Source organism: Anabrus simplex, chromosome 11 (genome assembly GCF_040414725.1).
Source record: "Anabrus simplex isolate iqAnaSimp1 chromosome 11, ASM4041472v1, whole genome shotgun sequence".
In the NCBI taxonomy this organism is placed as follows: domain Eukaryota; kingdom Metazoa; phylum Arthropoda; class Insecta; order Orthoptera; family Tettigoniidae; genus Anabrus; species Anabrus simplex.
The window spans coordinates 97,447,120-97,464,777 of NC_090275.1; the positions used below are offsets into that span (position 1 = coordinate 97,447,120).

The 17,658-nt window shown below is 40.4% G+C and overlaps 1 non-coding gene across 1 annotated transcript; it reads right to left on the minus strand.

Annotated features, from left to right (window-relative positions):
- Window positions 1-17,185: 17,185 nt before the first annotated feature.
- LOC136883597 (U6 spliceosomal RNA) lies at window positions 17,186-17,290 on the minus strand. Its single transcript, XR_010861280.2, has one exon. It is a non-coding gene; the product is annotated as a U6 spliceosomal RNA (small nuclear RNA).
- Between the last annotated feature and the right edge of the window lie 368 nt (window positions 17,291-17,658).

Consider the following 17,658-nt stretch of genomic DNA (forward strand, 5'->3'; position numbering starts at 1 on the left):
GAAAAAGTACACTCACACAGGAATGTTGTTACGAAAGGTATTAAATGCAGTATTTCCTTTCTAGAAATTGTAGGTTACAGGGGATGTCACGGACACAAAAGACGTTCAGAGACGTGAAGTTGTGATACGTTCACTGAACTTCCTGGAGTTAAACGTGCCACTCCATCTCATTCTCCACCCGTATCGTACTTCAATTTATTGTTCACTTTCTCTCTGCCAAGATATTTCGCCTAGTTGATCTTCCTCAAGGAAAGGCAGTTCATGTTCAGTTTCAAGGAAGGGGTTTCTGATCCACGAGATTTTCTCTACCAGAGACAGAAAATATGGTCTGAGGGTGGATACTATTAATTCCAAGTGTCTCACAATTACATCACTTACACTGCCTTGGAGTATTTCTTATTTTTCCTCCGTTAACTTGTACCACCTTTCGGCCAAGTTAAAAGTTACGTATACAGTGAAGATATAGTTACCACTTTTTGTATAACTAGTGGATCCGTGCTGCTCCGTAGCATTCGTTGTAAACAGGTCGGATAACTCGTCTTGGCATGTCTGTCGTTGTCATAATGTTTTGCCTGCCTTTTTCAAGAGATTTATGAATATTTAATACCGGCACATAATAACTGATTCATTCGTAATCTAGTTTATAACACTTCCTTCCATACAATATTCACTGTGCTTCGATCATTCGGGCGTATCTGGACCTTAATATTTTCAAACGGTCTTGCCCGAGATAGTGCAACATCCAATTGGCCGTAACTGAACACTGGTTCGGGTAAGTAGACACCCACTTTTCATGAGTGTGTCCCTGTGATTTTTTTTTGCTAGGGGTTTTACGTCGCGCCGACACAGATAGGTCTTATGGCGACGATGGGATAGGAAAGGCCTGGGAGTTGGAAGGAAGCGGCCGTGGCCTTAATCAAGGTACAGCCCCAGCATTTGCCTGGTGTGAAAATGGGAAACCACGGAAAACCATTTTCAGGGCTGCCGATAGTGGGATTCGAACCTACTATCTCCCGGATGCAAGCTCACAGCCGCGCGCCTCTACGCGCACGGCCAACTCGCCCGGTTGTGATTTATTAATGGTCATAACTTCCCGTCTGTGCGTATGTTCGACTGTTTTCTCTCAACAGCATGTAGGTTATTAGTAGAGCCCGGATTTTTATGCAGTAATAAGTTAGAATGCAAACTTACTGAAGCGAGTTGCAAGTATAGTCTACCTTCACAACCGTTGTGCTATGGGGATTGCATAAAGATTAGGGGTAAGATCCATCAAAACCCCTGTAATTTATGTTACTCCTACTACGCTATGGCAGAGCGGGTGGCCGACACTTCCTACTAACCAAATTAGTTTGCAATCTAACCTATTACTGCATAAAAATCCGGGCTTTAGTTATTAGGAACGTTCTGCCACCTGTTGAGTATATTCAGAAACTGGGGAAGGTCAGAGAATCAAAGAGTATCTAGCAGAGAATAGTATTCTTCCAGCATCTGAGGAAGTGTATACTCTCTGGCTTGACAGGTAGCAATCGTTAATGAAAGTGTTAGTCGCTTAGCAACCTGCTAAGTACAGAATGTACTGCGGGTTAGGGTAAGCCGTCGCCTGCAATTATTGGAGTGAACATTTAAAGATTTGATCTTGAAAATAAATATATTTCCGTTGACTTTTCAAGAAATGCAAGATTTTTCCTGTACTATTGAGACGATTTGGAAGATTTTGGCACACGCTGTACCTTTTAACTCCCTCTGGTTTAGGAGTCTGAGTTTTGTGAAACATACATGTTAGCGTTTTGTATATAGATAGATGGTTTATGAATTATGTCTGTGCAATCAAATCTCGCTCTTTAAGTACTTACACAACGGTGGTGTTCGGCGGACATGCTGCTCCGTACACAGTCTTCATTCTCCTTTATGAAATTGTGGTTTTTGGAAAGGATCAAAGTGGAATTAAAGAACAGCCTGACGTTACAGAATAAATAAAAAATTGGGAGATGCGTGTGGAGCGAGGAAAGACAAATGTGTAGCAACAGCAGAAGGGAAAGAAACATGAGGAATTGAAACTGGAGATACAGAGATACATTATTATTGCGGACTCCTTGGATTGTAGTCGCGGCCCCCAAGGGGTTCGCGGACCACACTTTGGTAATGGCTGTTTTACTGCATAAACATCCGGAGTCTATTTAATAGAGTGCAGCACCAGCGGACACAGGTAACTAGAGTGTGGTTTCAGCTTGTGTGTATTATAATATGAAAGAATGGAACTTCTAGGCAACTTAACAAGAGTTTGATTCATCTAGCTCTTATGGTTCCTCGGAAAAGCAAAGTTCTCTGACTCCGGTCACTAAGATACACAGAGCCCTCAGTCTGTATGTCTGTTATAGTTACGAGTTCATTAAATTGTGGTAATGGCCCAGACACTTAGTTAAAATACGATCCAGCACCTGATAGCAACAAGGCCAAGATCTACGGATGATAAAATTCAGCTGAAATCTTTGCCTCTGAATATTAAATGAAGTGTTGGCGGCGTTCGGAACATTAAAGTTGAAATCTGCGCTGATCATATCTTACTCACATCATATTAAATATTTAAATCAAAATATTGATCTTGAACGTGGTACGTGAGTGTTTCTTATGAATACTAAGTCGCCAGTCGTCGCATGCCTTTGTTCTTAAACCTATCACGTTGTATTGTCTCGTCCCCGGAGTTACGCTCCGTAGAGACGTGCTACGCAACAGAATACGGAGATGCTGCTCAGTGCAGAGAAATGACGCGTTTAGACGCTCATACCTAGAGGCGGATTTTGTCGGAATTGTCATCATTTCTCTCCTTTGCAATAGGACAGTGGTATTCAAACTTTTTGGTTGGAGTACCCCCAAAATCAAATCGTTTTACCTTCGTACGAGTACGATTATACCGGATATAACCAATGATTTTTGCTGCTGGTGGTGGTGATTATTGTTTTAAGAGGAAGTACAACTAGACAACCATCCTCTATATAGCAACAACAACAACACGTGTTTTCATCCCGAGGTGGTGCAGCTCTTTTCAGGCACACCCCCATTGGAGGTGAGCTGCAAGTACCATTTCAACACATACCAGCCCTCCTGCCATTCTTAAATTTCTGGCAGTACCGGGAATCGAACCCGGGCCCCCGAGGACGGCAGCTAATAACACTAACCGTTACTCTACGGAGGCGGACTGTCGTGACCCTAAGGGATGTACAACAGGCTGAGGACTTGGGTTCGGAGTTCTGGGAGCGTATAGTCAGATTGGCAAAGTTTAAACACTAATTATATTCTACACCCAGGATATTCACACATCAATATATACAATAATACATACAATATAAAATCTCTGACACCATTTACTCTCAATCCCTTCTCAACTTCAGATCTATGAGAATGTCTTTAAGTCTTGTTCCTAGTACACACAAGAATACTTATAATGCATATATTTACTGTTGAATACTTAACTACGGAGTATAGCTGATTCTTGTACAGCTGACGTCTTCACTCTTCTCTTCTTGTCTTCTCCTCTTCTGCGTAGGTATCCCTGGAACTCGTTAATCTTCGCGGCGACGTGAATTATCCCATTTACAATTAAGCTGCTAGTCTATAAGCTGATATTCCAACACCTACTTTGACAATCGGTGTGGAGAATCTTTGTGATTGTTCAGCAACAAGTCACACTCAGTTCAAGAGCCTGATACCCCTCTATCTTACTATCACTCTACTGCGTCTGCGACTGAATGCTAATTCTACCAGTACTCCAACAGTTCTCCCTGATTAACTATTCACTCTTCTGCGCGATACTGCCTACCGTCGAAAAGCCTTCTTCGAGGGATCACAGTCAAAAAGCCCTGTTGTTGACAAGTTACCAAGTCTTATAGTTTCTTCTGTTCTTTCTCGAATAATCCCACTGATTCATGTACCACCACCACAAGTTACTAGTTCACGTCACAACTGCACTGTTCTCCGATTGGTTGTTGCGCACGGAACCACCCTGTCACGTTGCATTACACACATTGTTCTAGAACATTTGGAAGCTGTTTCTACGTCTCTTACACGTGACTATGTATATTTCTAACCCAAAAGAAGTGCGTATTTTAACTTACACAATGTTTCACAATATTAAGACACAAAGCTCTTGGCTTACGAGCTCCCAAAGCAACATCGAATATTCTAAATCCTTCTTTGAAATATTCTGTTATTTCTCTTATTATTATTATTACTGTCAGTTATGAATTATGAGTTATGAATATACACAAACTCTCCTATCATTTCCCTTCATATATACATGCGCTCATATGCCTGCTACTTTTAAATCACAGGCTTTCTACCCTGGAGTTGGCGGATTCGAATCCCATTCGAACCCTTTCGCTCTCTCGTTAATACGCGGAAGGCGCGTCGTGAGCCGCCGTTCACGACACCTCCCCCGCCTGGGAAGAAGTGCTTTGCGTCCTCTTGACGCAAACACTTCTGTCAGACACTCGTGTTTGCTTACAGTTTCCCTGGATGTGGAATGTCTCCCCTGTGTGGCATTATTATCTTTAAACTCTACCTTTTTCTTTATATCTCAAGCTACTGGGTGTTTGTACTGTTGCTGTGTCTTCAATTGCAACTACATTGACTTCTGAATCATGTATACTGGCGCGACTACTCGCTAACCTTGGTCTCTCAAAATGGACCACTAAGTCATCATCTGATGACCTCTCTTTAACCCTATTCTCATTAATGATTTTCTGCTTAAAGCAAATCCGAGTACAGCAAGCAGTAGCATGATCCCAGTGCTTTTTCTTAAAAATTCCCGAAAAGCAAGGACAACACTTGCAACATGTTAACAAAAGTATTAGAGCCACAATAGCCATTATCGTCCACACTATGATTTTATACACATTGATATCAGCATGTAATTGCTTTGTATACAACTCTTTTTCCTTTTCCAATATTAAATTTTCCACATCCTCAATTTTTACTCCTATATGTGTTAGCAGACTGTGTAGTGGTACTTCTTTTAACTCAGGTAAGTCATTTAGTTTTATATCACTATTAAGATATTCACAACATTCATATTCTAATAAAATGTCAGGAATTACATCCTTCGTATAAGTTGTGTTAACACTACCTGTGGACCGTATCTTACTATCTGGTCCGTAAATTGTACAAGGTTGATACATTGTAATTATACCCACATTTACTAAATTTACATTATGTGTTTCCTCACAAACTACTGTTATCCTTGTAAGTGATGGAGTCAAATATAAATATTTATTGTCACTTACAGGTAACCATACAAGCTGACTAACTTTGATTATGTTTTTATTACACTCACTTGGCATTATTGTTGTCCCTTTCAATAAAGTTAAAATGCAGTCTTTCTGTCCATGTACCAATTTTAACACAATACTAGATGTACACACTCTGTGAATGTCATCTACTTGTTTGCAGTCTTTCACTTGTTCTTTACTTAAATATGCATATAACTGCTGCTCTGAGTCAATAATAACAAAGTCTTTTTCTACCCTGATATGAACATATTCTTTTACAATATTTACATTATCATGATTTGCATTATCATCACTGTCTTTCATTAGCGTAGGGAAAGGAATTATCTTATATAACTGAAAGTTTTTCTTGTCACTTAGAGGCATTTCAATTACATACACCAACATATTCTTATTTATGAATGCATTTACAGTTGCAATCCTGTAAATTAAATAATCTTGAGCCATATCCAACTCTAAAGGGAGGGTCATCCCTTGTGGAAACTGATCTTGGGATTTCCTATAAGCTTTTAAAATCTCAGAAGGGCTCAAAATTTGCATATTAATAATCCCTAATTGTGCATACATTATTCCATCTGATATTACCTTATATTGATCATACACCTGTGAAATGAGGTCCTCTATCTCTATCAAATGTCGGTTAATGGCAATCTCAATATCTAATTGAGTGAACTCGCGTTTTAATAGACTTGTTTCATTTCCCAAAAACTCTTTTATCTGTTCTAAATTCTTGTTTAATTTTAGCTCATTAGCTGTTACATCATATAAAGTATTGTTCAATGATTGTAATGTAGATCGTGTGACCGTAAGTTGTTCCTTCGCAAGTTTAAGTGTTGAAAGCTGTTCTTTCTCTAATTCTGAAATTTTATTCTGGTACATTTCAGCATCATCGCTATCAAGTGTTCCAAACAATGTTTTCGATAATGTGCCTATAAAATTAAATAAACCTCTCTTTTCACGTTTCACTGTATTCTTAGTAAATTGTTTCAAAGTGTCCCTTAATTCCTGTACTCTCTGTAAGCGATTAATCTCCATCTGCACTTCGTGTTGGCAGGTAAAATTCAATTCACTCTGTAATTGATAACATAACACTTGTGTTTTCTGTATGTTCTTCCTAATTACTGTGTATGCCTCTGCTAATTTACTTAAATTGACATAAGTGATCAATCTCCATTCTGTAGTAGACAATTGTACGTTTCCCTCATCTTTAAAATATATCCCTGGGGTTTTCTCATACGGAGTTATCTGAAAATCTATCCCATTTCCAACTACTTTTCCCTGAAAGTATACTACAAGCACTACATAAATTATCCAATACATCTTGAACGTAGTGTGTATCTTCTTGTTTCCTTACGGGTGACCTGCAAAGAAAAGTCTCTGTTGTATTGTACTGTAGGAGTACTATATTTATGCAAAAATTTGCAATTACATATGTTTCAAACACTTTTTAATAATTCATAGTAACTCATTTCTAATGCAAGTTATGTTCATCATGTCATGTGGTATGCACATGGTATCACCCTAATGAATGTTTCCCGTGTTGGGGTTCGTATCCCGTATGTGGTTTTGTTAAGTGTAGCCACCACCATATTTCGTATAGCTCTCCCAATTTGTGTACCCCTGTTTAGTTATTAGATCATTTTTACTTCCGTATATGCAACTACTGAAGGACACTTTCGCTCAAGGTTCATTAGACTCACTTTCCTGTTATCTGTAGCGGCCTGGCTGCCGTGTTTCTAACAGTGTCCCTTGCTAAGTGCTTTGTTATCTGATGAGTGCCGTGAAGTAAGCTTGAGCTGGTCAAGTCCAAACATCCCTTCGCTCTACTCAACACTGTATTCTGTTATTATTATTATTATACTTTTCACTTTTAGTTAAACTGGATCTCTCTGTTCACGTTGTCGCATGCACATATTATATCAATATATCTCCTCGTTTATCTCTAACGTCACTCTATAAGATCGGACTCTCGGTTCGAATCCCGATGTGTGAGATGACAACTAGGTTAGGCTCTCACGGACCATAACCTTTCTGAAGGGTTTCACGGTAATACACAATGTGTTCCGCTCCACCAATTATTTCTTAGCCCCTGGGTAATCTAGGTTCGAATCTCTAAAGAACTTCTCATGAAATTTAGGACGTGATTTGGCAGGATATTTCAAACTAATCCTACCAGCAATCATCGATACTTTCAAAGCGCCGTCGGAGTAAGGAGAAGTGTCATCTTACCGCGGCCTAAATCGGGGCGATCGTCCATTCTGTGGTCTGTGCTTCGACCCTCTACACATAAAGTTTTAGGCGGTTTTTGTGTATTTTGATTAGCTTACCTTTCTTGTTGATTTTCAACAAGCAGTTTACACCATCAATTCGCTCTATTTCGTAAGGTCCTCTGTATGGTGGTTCAAATTTTGATGACCTCCCTCGTCTCAAGGTTTCATCTCTTAATAATACCTTATCGCCTACCTGAAAATCTATTTCCCGTTGTTTTCTGTCATAATTTTGTTTCTCCCGCTCCTTGCTCTGAATCAGAGTTTTGCGTGCGATCTCATGGTTTTCCTGTAATCTACGGGTTAGGCCTTCGATTACATTCTGATATTCATTATAAGTAGGCTCTGGTTTTCTCTGCAAAATTCCCGGTATATTAGCCTTTCGCCCGAATATCAATTCATATGGTGTGAACCCTGTGTTACTGTGTTTAGAAGTGTTATACACAAAAGTAGCTGTTGGTAGATAATCATCCAAGTCATTCTGTTCTTTACATACATAATGACGCAAATATTCTATGATCACGCGGTGTGATCGCTCAATACTCCCGTTTGATTGCGGCCTGAATGCCGTTGTATGGATCTTTTCGATTCTCAAAATTTTACATAATCTCTTAAAAGTTTGACTCATGAAATTACTTCCCATGTCTGTTAGAATTTTACTTGGAATCCCAAATATGGCAATTACATTCATTACTAGTGTTTTTGCTACCGTCTCAGCTTCTTGATTGACCATTGGACTGGCAATTAAATATTTTGACAGCTGGTCTTGACAGGTAAGTATATATTTGTGTTGTCTCTCTGTAACCGGCAGGGGTCCTACGACGTCGATTGCTACTTTCTCAAATACTTGACTCGGTGTGTCTGTTAAAATCATGGGCATTCTAACCTCTGGACCCGTAATTTTGTTTTTCTGACACGAAGGACAAGAGCGTACAAATGTTTCTACATCTTTCTTCATATTTGGCCACCGGATAACATCTTTAATACGTGCTAGTGTTCTTGTGATCCCTTGGTGTCCGCCTACAAGGGACGTATGGGCATCACGCAATATTGCTAACTTTTCCTCTTCAGTTAAGTCTTTTCGCTCTTTAACAGGCGTTTCGCCTTCAACTTCGGACTCATTCTCCTCTGCTATTGCGTCCTCGGAGTCGGAGTCTTCGATCCGTACCTCTTTTCCTGACCTCTCTGCTTTCGCGTCCACGAGATCATTTCGCTCCTTATATACTCTTTCGGTTTCACCTGTTTCACCTGTTCCCTAGGGGAGTAGTTCCCTCTGAACTCACCACTTGTACCGTTCTCTCAGGTACAATGGGAATTCTACTCAATGCATCCGCATTCTTATTTGTTTTGCCCGTCTTGTACACTATCGTGAAATCATATTCGGCTAACTTTAATCTGAATTTTATTAACCTGGATGATGGGTCTTGCACATTAAATACCCACTTCAGTGGCTTGTGATCTGTTACTACTGTGAAGTGTTTCCCGAATAAGTATGGCCTGAAATACTTTACACCCCATACAATTGCAAGTAATTCTTTCTCTGTGACTGAGTAGTTTCTCTCCGCTTTATTCAGAGTTCTGCTAGCATATGCCACTGGTAAATCTTTCCCTAATTCTCCCTGTGATAATATAGCGCCTAAGGCTTCGCCACTTGCATCCGTAGTGAGAATGAATGGCTTCTCAAAATCTGGGTACTGTAATATGGGTTTCTCCGTTAACTTCTGCTTCAAAATATTGAAAGCTGCCTCCTGCTTGTCTGTCCATACATAAGGGACATTATTCTTCAGGAGTTCATACAAAGGTTTTGCGATTTTACTGTATTCAGGAATAAATCTCCGATAGTACCCGCTTAAGCCTAGAAATCCTTTCAATTGTTTTGTGGTTTGAGGCCTAGGAAAATTCTTTACCGCCTCAATCTTTCGCTCATCTGGTTGCACTCCATGCTCGGTAATGATATGACCTAGGAATGCTACCTCTGTTCGCAAAAATTCGCACTTATCTGGCTGTAATTTTAGCCTGTGTTCCCTGAGTCTTTGAAATACTTCTCGTAGTCTCTGATTATGGTCTTCTATGGAACTAGCATAGACCAAAATGTCGTCCATATAAATGAGACATTTAACACCATTTAGGCCCGACATGGCTGTTGTCATGAGCCTCATAAAAGTACTCGGCGAATCCTTCAATCCCATGGGCAAACGTAAATACTCGTAATGTTTCCCTAAAGCTGAGAATGCCGTCTTCTCACGGTCCTCTGGCCTTATTAGCACCTGATGATACCCTGACGCCAAATCCATGGTAGAAAAATACCGTGCTTTCCCTAAAGCATCTAAGAGCTCTGATATGAGAGGTATTGGGAATACTGTCCCTATTGTCACCTTGTTTAAAGCACGAAAATCAATGCACACCCTGTATTTCTGTTTCCCTGAAGCGTCCAATTTCTTGGGGACGAGAAGTAATGGCGCTGACCATGCACTTTTACTAGGTACGATTATTTCATTCGCCAACATGTCGTCAATTTGCCTTTGAATTTCCTCCTTTTGAGCCTCAGGTAACCTGTAAGGTCTCACGTTAATTGGAGGTTGGTCTTCCCTAACTCTAATCTCGTGTTGTAACAGATCGGTGTACGTTAGTTTATCCCCTTCTAAATGAAAAATATCATTATATGCTGCACAGATAGCATACAACTCTTCTCGGTCTTTAGGTGCCAAATGGTCGACCCTTAATTGTTCTATTACTCTCTGTTCTCGAGATTTCGTGTTTCCCTGTTCTACTTGTGTTACCTGGTTCACTCTCTTTCGTTCGATACATTCTGAGATTGTCATAGGTTCAAGCTCTTGTATAGGGAGTATGGGGCTTTCGAAGTTTACTTCGGTTTCCCTCGTATTAAGCACACTCACTATTGCTTTGTGATTGCGTGCCTTTGTTAAGCAACTCGCTATGTATACTCCTGGCAAAATTTCCTTTTTGTCAATCACACCTTCTGCTACTTTTTTGTCCGTTCTCACTTCAATAATCGTCTCTGTTCTAGGCTTGAGACAGATTGTGTGGAGCTGAGCAGTTTTCATCGTTATGTGATGTTGCTCACCCTTTAATATGATATAACCTTCTCTGAAATTTATTATACTATCTTTGAGTATGTTTCTGCCTATAATCCCGTCATACTTGAGTTGTATGTCATCATCCACTATATGAAAATCTGCGTTTGACTCCCCTATTGGAAGTCGTACGGTGCCCTTGGTTCGGATTCTCTCTGAATCTACGTCTTTTAATTTAGAGGCAGGCTCCCTAGCGATCATGGCTTCCCTTGGCACTACCTGTCTCTTTATAAGGGATACTTCACTCCCAGTATCTAATAAGAATCGAAGCAGGTTCTCCTGACCTCGTATTCCAATTTCGACTGTGCCTTCTAATGCACTTAAATTATCCCGGTTGGTGACACTTATTTGGCATATTTCATGTACACTTAAACCCATTGGGTACCTTCGATCGAAAATTTCTACATATCCATCCCTGTAATTAATTATACTCTGTTGTAAAAGGTCTCTCCCTATGAGGCCATCTGACGAAAGTCGAAATTCATCTCCGACAACATGAAATTCAGGGGAAGAATCCCCTATGTGCAGTATAACACATCCCCGAGTGCGTGAAGTCTTCCCAGTTACGCCTGAGAGCTCTACTACCGGTTTACGATAGTGGATCTCTTTCTTTGGTATACTCTTTTCCCGGATTAGGCTAATGTCAGCCCCTGTATCTATCAAAAATTTGAAAGGTCTATCCCGTTCTTTAGCGTGCACGAGTATCGAACCTGATCTATCATGTTCCCTTCGTGATTGATCCCTTTCTGTAGTGGACTGGTTTCTACTAATCTGTCGCGGGGAATTGCGCGACTTATCTGCGCATTTCTGAGTTGCGCTCCTACATGGGCCTCTACTTCGCTGGGACTCATCCTTAGGCCCGTTGTGGTGGTCCCTGTTTAGTTTAAATCTTTATTATGAAGACTCTTTCCTTTCGCATATTGTTTCGGCCCGTCTACGTACTGTTTATCCCTTTCATGTTCCCTTCTCGCGTACTCACGAGGTTTGGATTTTGCACTATTCTCTTTTTGGTCTTTGAACCAACAGACTCTTTGTAAATGACCCTTTCGTCCGCAAATGAAACATTTTCTTTCCCTGAGTTGCTTTGGCCTTTCGCGACAATGGGACTGTTTGTGTCCCGTCCTGCCACAATTATAACATCGGATTATTGCACAAATGTGTATTTCTCGTGACTTATCCTCATCTTTTTCCCTAGTTTTCTTTCTACAGTCTTTTTCTATATGGCCTACCTTCTGACAATATTGGCAGGTAGGTGGACCTTTCTTGGTGGCTTTCTGTTTTCTACAGTCCCTAGCTATATGCCCCTCACAATTACAATTATAGCATATCACTCTAATGTTCGCCCTCTTATTTGTTAATTTACGGGGTGTTTGCCCGGTCATTCGCGGTGACTGTCTGTCTGAGTACGTGTGTGCTTTCACTCTCATTTCGGCTGGTTTCCTTATCTGACCCATGAGCTGTTGCTTAGCCTGAGCGGAAACTATCGCTGTTTCCTCTTCTGTGGCAATGTTGACCGCCTGTTCTAATGTTTGTGCGTCCCGGCTCTTAATGAGAGATTGTATTCTCTCGTCTCTGATACCCTGTACAAAGCTAGCCTTTACTAACTTACGTACCGCCCGAACTTGGTATTCTCTGGCAACTAATGGTTCACCCTGGACCATTGCGTTCCGGAGTTCGGTTCCCATGCGGTCAACTCGATGGGCCCACTCTGCGATACTTTCGTTCTTACCCTGTCTGGCGGCAAACAACTGACATGCATAGAAGTCTACAGTTCGTCTCTCGGAATAGTATTCGTGTAAATCTCCCTTTATATCATTCCACGTTTCAATATCGGCCCTCACGAGTAGTTTGCTACGCGCATCTTTCGTGATTTTAGTGAGTATTAATTTGTCAAATAGTTCGCGCTCTTCTGGCTTAACTAACCCTATTGCCATTTCAACATTTTCACAAAATTCTTGCAATCTTTCTTTGTGTAAGCCATCAAATTCAGCCCCTATGAGTTTTAAAGCCTCTGTTACTGTTAAAAAGCGGCCATGCAGCACTCCGCTTGCATCATGCATTACTTCTGCATTACTAGGGGTAGGACTAGCATTTCTATCTGAACCCTCCATTATGAGTTGGCTTTTGACTCACCCTCTCTGGTTAATCACTTGACTCCGAGCTGGATTGACTGTTCCCGAGTAACTGCTACTGTCTGCTTTCTGCCTCCAAGCGACTCGAACGACTTGAATTCCTTTCCCGTTGCCTTCTTCTTAATGTATCTGAAACAGTGATCAAATACAATTACAAACTTATTCACCTTTATTCCCGATCACTAAGCAGCGCTTAAAGTGATCGTAATTATAGTTATATACATTCACTGCAAATTAACATCCGAATTTTCTATTAATTTCCCGTAAATTAATTGTTACCCCTCATCTGCACACCAAATATTTTAAGTCCACCTGTCGTGACCCTAAGGGATGTACAACAGGCTGAGGACTTGGGTTCGGAGTTCTGGGAGCGTATAGTCAGATTGGCAAAGTTTAAACACTAATTATATTCTACACCCAGGATATTCACACATCAATATATACAATAATACATACAATATAAAATCTCTGACACCATTTACTCTCAATCCCTTCTCAACTTCAGATCTATGAGAATGTCTTTAAGTCTTGTTCCTAGTACACACAAGAATACTTATAATGCATATATTTACTGTTGAATACTTAACTACGGAGTATAGCTGATTCTTGTACAGCTGACGTCTTCACTCTTCTCTTCTTGTCTTCTCCTCTTCTGCGTAGGTATCCCTGGAACTCGTTAATCTTCGCGGCGACGTGAATTATCCCATTTACAATTAAGCTGCTAGTCTATAAGCTGATATTCCAACGCCTACTTTGACAATCGGTGTGGAGAATCTTTGTGATTGTTCAGCAACAAGTCACACTCAGTTCAAGAGCCTGATACCCCTCTATCTTACTATCACTCTACTGCGTCTGCGACTGAATGCTAATTCTACCAGTACTCCAACAGTTCTCCCTGATTAACTATTCACTCTTCTGCGCGATACTGCCTACCGTCGAAAAGCCTTCTTCGAGGGATCACAGTCAAAAAGCCCTGTTGTTGACAAGTTACCAAGTCTTATAGTTTCTTCTGTTCTTTCTCGAATAATCCCACTGATTCATGTACCACCACCACAAGTCACTAGTTCACGTCACAACTGCACTGTTCTCCGATTGGTTGTTGCGCACGGAACCACCCTGTCACGTTGCATTACACACATTGTTCTAGAACATTTGGAAGCTGTTTCTACGTCTCTTACACGTGACTCTGTATATTTCTAACCCAAAAGAAGTGCGTATTTTAACTTACACAATGTTTCACAATATTAAGACACAAAGCTCTTGGCTTACGAGCTCCCAAAGCAACATCGAATATTCTAAATCCTTCTTTGAAATATTCTGTTATTTCTCTTATTATTATTATTACTGTCAGTTATGAATTATGAGTTATGAATATACACAAACTCTCCTATCATTTCCCTTCATATATACATGCGCTCATATGCCTGCTACTTTTAAATCACAGGCTTTCTACCCTGGAGTTGGCGGATTCGAATCCCATTCGAACCCTTTCGCTCTCTCGTTAATACGCGGAAGGCGCGTCGTGAGCCGCCGTTCACGACAGGACCTCTATATAGCACTAATCAGAGAGAAAAAAATGGAAGGGATCCAACACTTCGAAAAATGAAGGTTTCGGCCAAAGAAAGACAAGGGCCACCAAGGGCGTTAAAACTAAAAACTCCCTGGGCCTCGAGTGTTCTAATACCGTCGAGGTCGGAAAAGAACAAGAGTTGACCAAGGGAGATCGGATAGGACAGATGAAAGTGAGGATACTGGCACAAGTAAGTGGAAGTAAAGCCAGGACTCAGCTAAGGGCCCCGTGGTCACCAACCCACGATCCCAAATTCGGAGCCCTTGAGGCCCCTTTTAGTCGCCTTTGAAGACAGTCAGGGGATAGCGCGGATTATATTCAATGCCAAATAACAGTAGCTATCATCGTCATCATCATCAACATAATCATCATCATTAGTTAATTTTTACTTAATTCGAGAGGTCATTTACCAGAAATATGAGAAATGACTGTGAATGATGGGTTCCTAACCTCGTTTAAAGAAATTTTATGTTGCATGTAAGAACATATCTCGTACATTTTAATTACTTTGGTCATATTTTGTTCATTTTAGTGATATAAGGTCATATTTGGTCATATTTTGTGCATATTAGTGATATAAGGTCATATTTGATTATATTTTGTTCATTTTAGTAATATAAGGTCATATTTGGTCATATTTTGTTCATTTTAGTCATATAAGGTCATATTTGGTTTTATATTGTTCATTTTAGTGAAATAAGGTCATATCTGGTCATATTTTGTTCATTTTAGTGATATAATGCCATATTTGGTCATATTATGTTCATTTTAATTTTAGTGATATAAGGTCATATTTGGTCATATTTTGTTCATTTTAGTGATATAAGGTCATATTTGGTTATATATTGTTCATTTTAGTGAAATAAAGTCATATCTGGTCATATTTTGTTCATTTTAGTGATATAAGGTGATATTTGGTTATATTTTGTTCATTTTAGTGATTTAAGGTCATATTTGGTTATATTTTGTTTATTTTCGTGATATAAAGTCATATTTGGTCATATTTTGTTCATTTTAGTGATATAAGGTCGTATTTGGTTATATTTTTAATATTTTAGTTAAAAATGAGGATTTCTAAATCCTGCAGTTCAAAATACTTTTGTTTCTTTTCCCGAAAGAGATAGGTGGCAGATTTATAAATCATTATTCCGAGAATGTGATGCTGTACGAACGTACGCCGACAGATACCAAAACGCGTGCTAATACTTCGTTTATTTTGGTTATTTTTTAAGGAAAACAAAATGAAAACTGCGCCTCAGGGCTGAGATACTGAAATAATGAATAAAGTTTTAGAAAATCCTGCTGTAACTCTGTCACTTTGCATGATTAAAAGTGTCTGCTGTATGATCGCTTATAACTTACTTTTGACACGTTTAATTTTAGTAATACCGAGCTCGATAGCTGCAGTCGCTTAAAAGCGGGCAGTATCCAGTAATCGGGAGATAGTGGGTTCGAGCCCAACTGTCGGCAGCCCTGAAGATGGTTTTCCGTGGTTTCTCATTATCACACCAGGCAAATGCCGGGGCTGTGCCTTAACGGCCGCTTCCTTCTAATTCCTAGGCCTTTCCTATCCCATCGTCGCCGTAAGACATATCTGTGTCGGTGCGACGTAAAGCAAATATAATTTTTTTAAATAGTAATACCCTGATACTAGTTACCTATCCCTAAAATGCTTGTCATATTTTTACCTATTCTTCAGTCATGTTTATCTAGTTGCAGGTCATATTTAACTAGTTTTAGGTCATGTCTAGTTAGTTTTAGGTCATATTTAGCTGGTTTAGGGCATATTTAGCTAGTGAGGTATATTTAGATAGTTTTAGGGCATGTTTAACTAGGTTTAAGGCATTTTCAGCTAGTTTGAGGTCATATTTAGCTAGTTTCAGGGCATATTTTACTACTTTAGGCCATATTTAACTAGTTTAGGTAATATTTAGCTGGTTTAAGGCATATTTACCTAGTTTTAGGGCATATTTTGTAGTTCTTTAGGAAGGGATCCGACACAAGAAAAATGAAGATATCGGCCAAAGAAAGACAAGGGACGGACCCTAATAATAATAATAATAATAATAATAATAATAATAATAATAATAATAATAATAATAATAATAATAATAATCATCATCATCATCTTCCGCAGCTTATCCCGCTTGCTCATAGTCCCCTCACACAGTGAAGATGAAAGAGTTGCGGCCAGTGATTTAACGTCGCATGGCCAGGCGGAAACCACCCGATTTTCGACTGGCAATCCCAACGCAGCAACACTGGGAATCAAACCACGGTCATCGGGATGGCAGGCAGGCAGCTAAGCTGCTACCCCATTAAGCTCCTCAATAATAATAATGAATTAAAATAAAGAAATAAATATCCTAACTGGATTAAAAACAGTTATATATATTTAACACAGCCGAGCTTTCCGTCAAATTACATTGGCCTCTATCAGGCCTTGTGAAGGTCTGCCTCCGACAGTGAGCAAAGAAATTCTTGGAAGGAACGTGGAAGTCACGACCATACTATGTACGCCCCTCTCCCAGGTGGTGGTGGTGATCTGGTCTTCTCCGTAGAGGCCGTGAAGGCCCTTGGAGGGGTGGAAGGTAAAGGCTTCCACTATCCGTAACCTCGGCACTTGATGGGGTAGAGTGGTTAGCTCTACGCCCGGCCGCCTTTGCCCCCAGGAATTAACCTGGTACTTATTTTTGGTGTAGGCTGAGTGAACCTCAGGGTCATGTGCACCTCCGGAAGGGGAAATCTAGTTTCTTAAATTTAACGACTTCTTGACGGGGATTCGAACCCACGTCCTTCCGGGCGAACCGACCACGCCTTTATCGCCTCGGCCAGGCAGGTAAATATGGAACGCTTCACGATTTTGCGTGTCATCCTTGCGCAGGGGCCATGCTAATCTTCTCTGTATCGTTCCAATTTTAGTACAAGGTGGCTCCCGGACGCCGTACTTTCTACTTATAAATGTCCCGCATGCACAAGTGATGTGTGGGGTGCCTACCACCTACTTTTAACAGGGGAACGACTGCCAGCGGGCAGGTTACGTCAGAATATGAAGAGATAAGGAACAGAGTCACACTCGCAACAAGTTACTCAGCGTTCCCGGTCGAATGCACCCCTTGTATTAGTAAACATCGTTTTCGACCGCATACATCTAGGCTGGTGTATGATACAGCCGCACTATATTTACTGTCTGCTTATCGACAATGGCAAGTGTGTTCAGCAGCGATGAATACACATACATTACTTTTAACTGGACTGCCAGGTCGGAATGCAACCGAAGCTCCGAACAGACATGATGAAACGGTAACACCC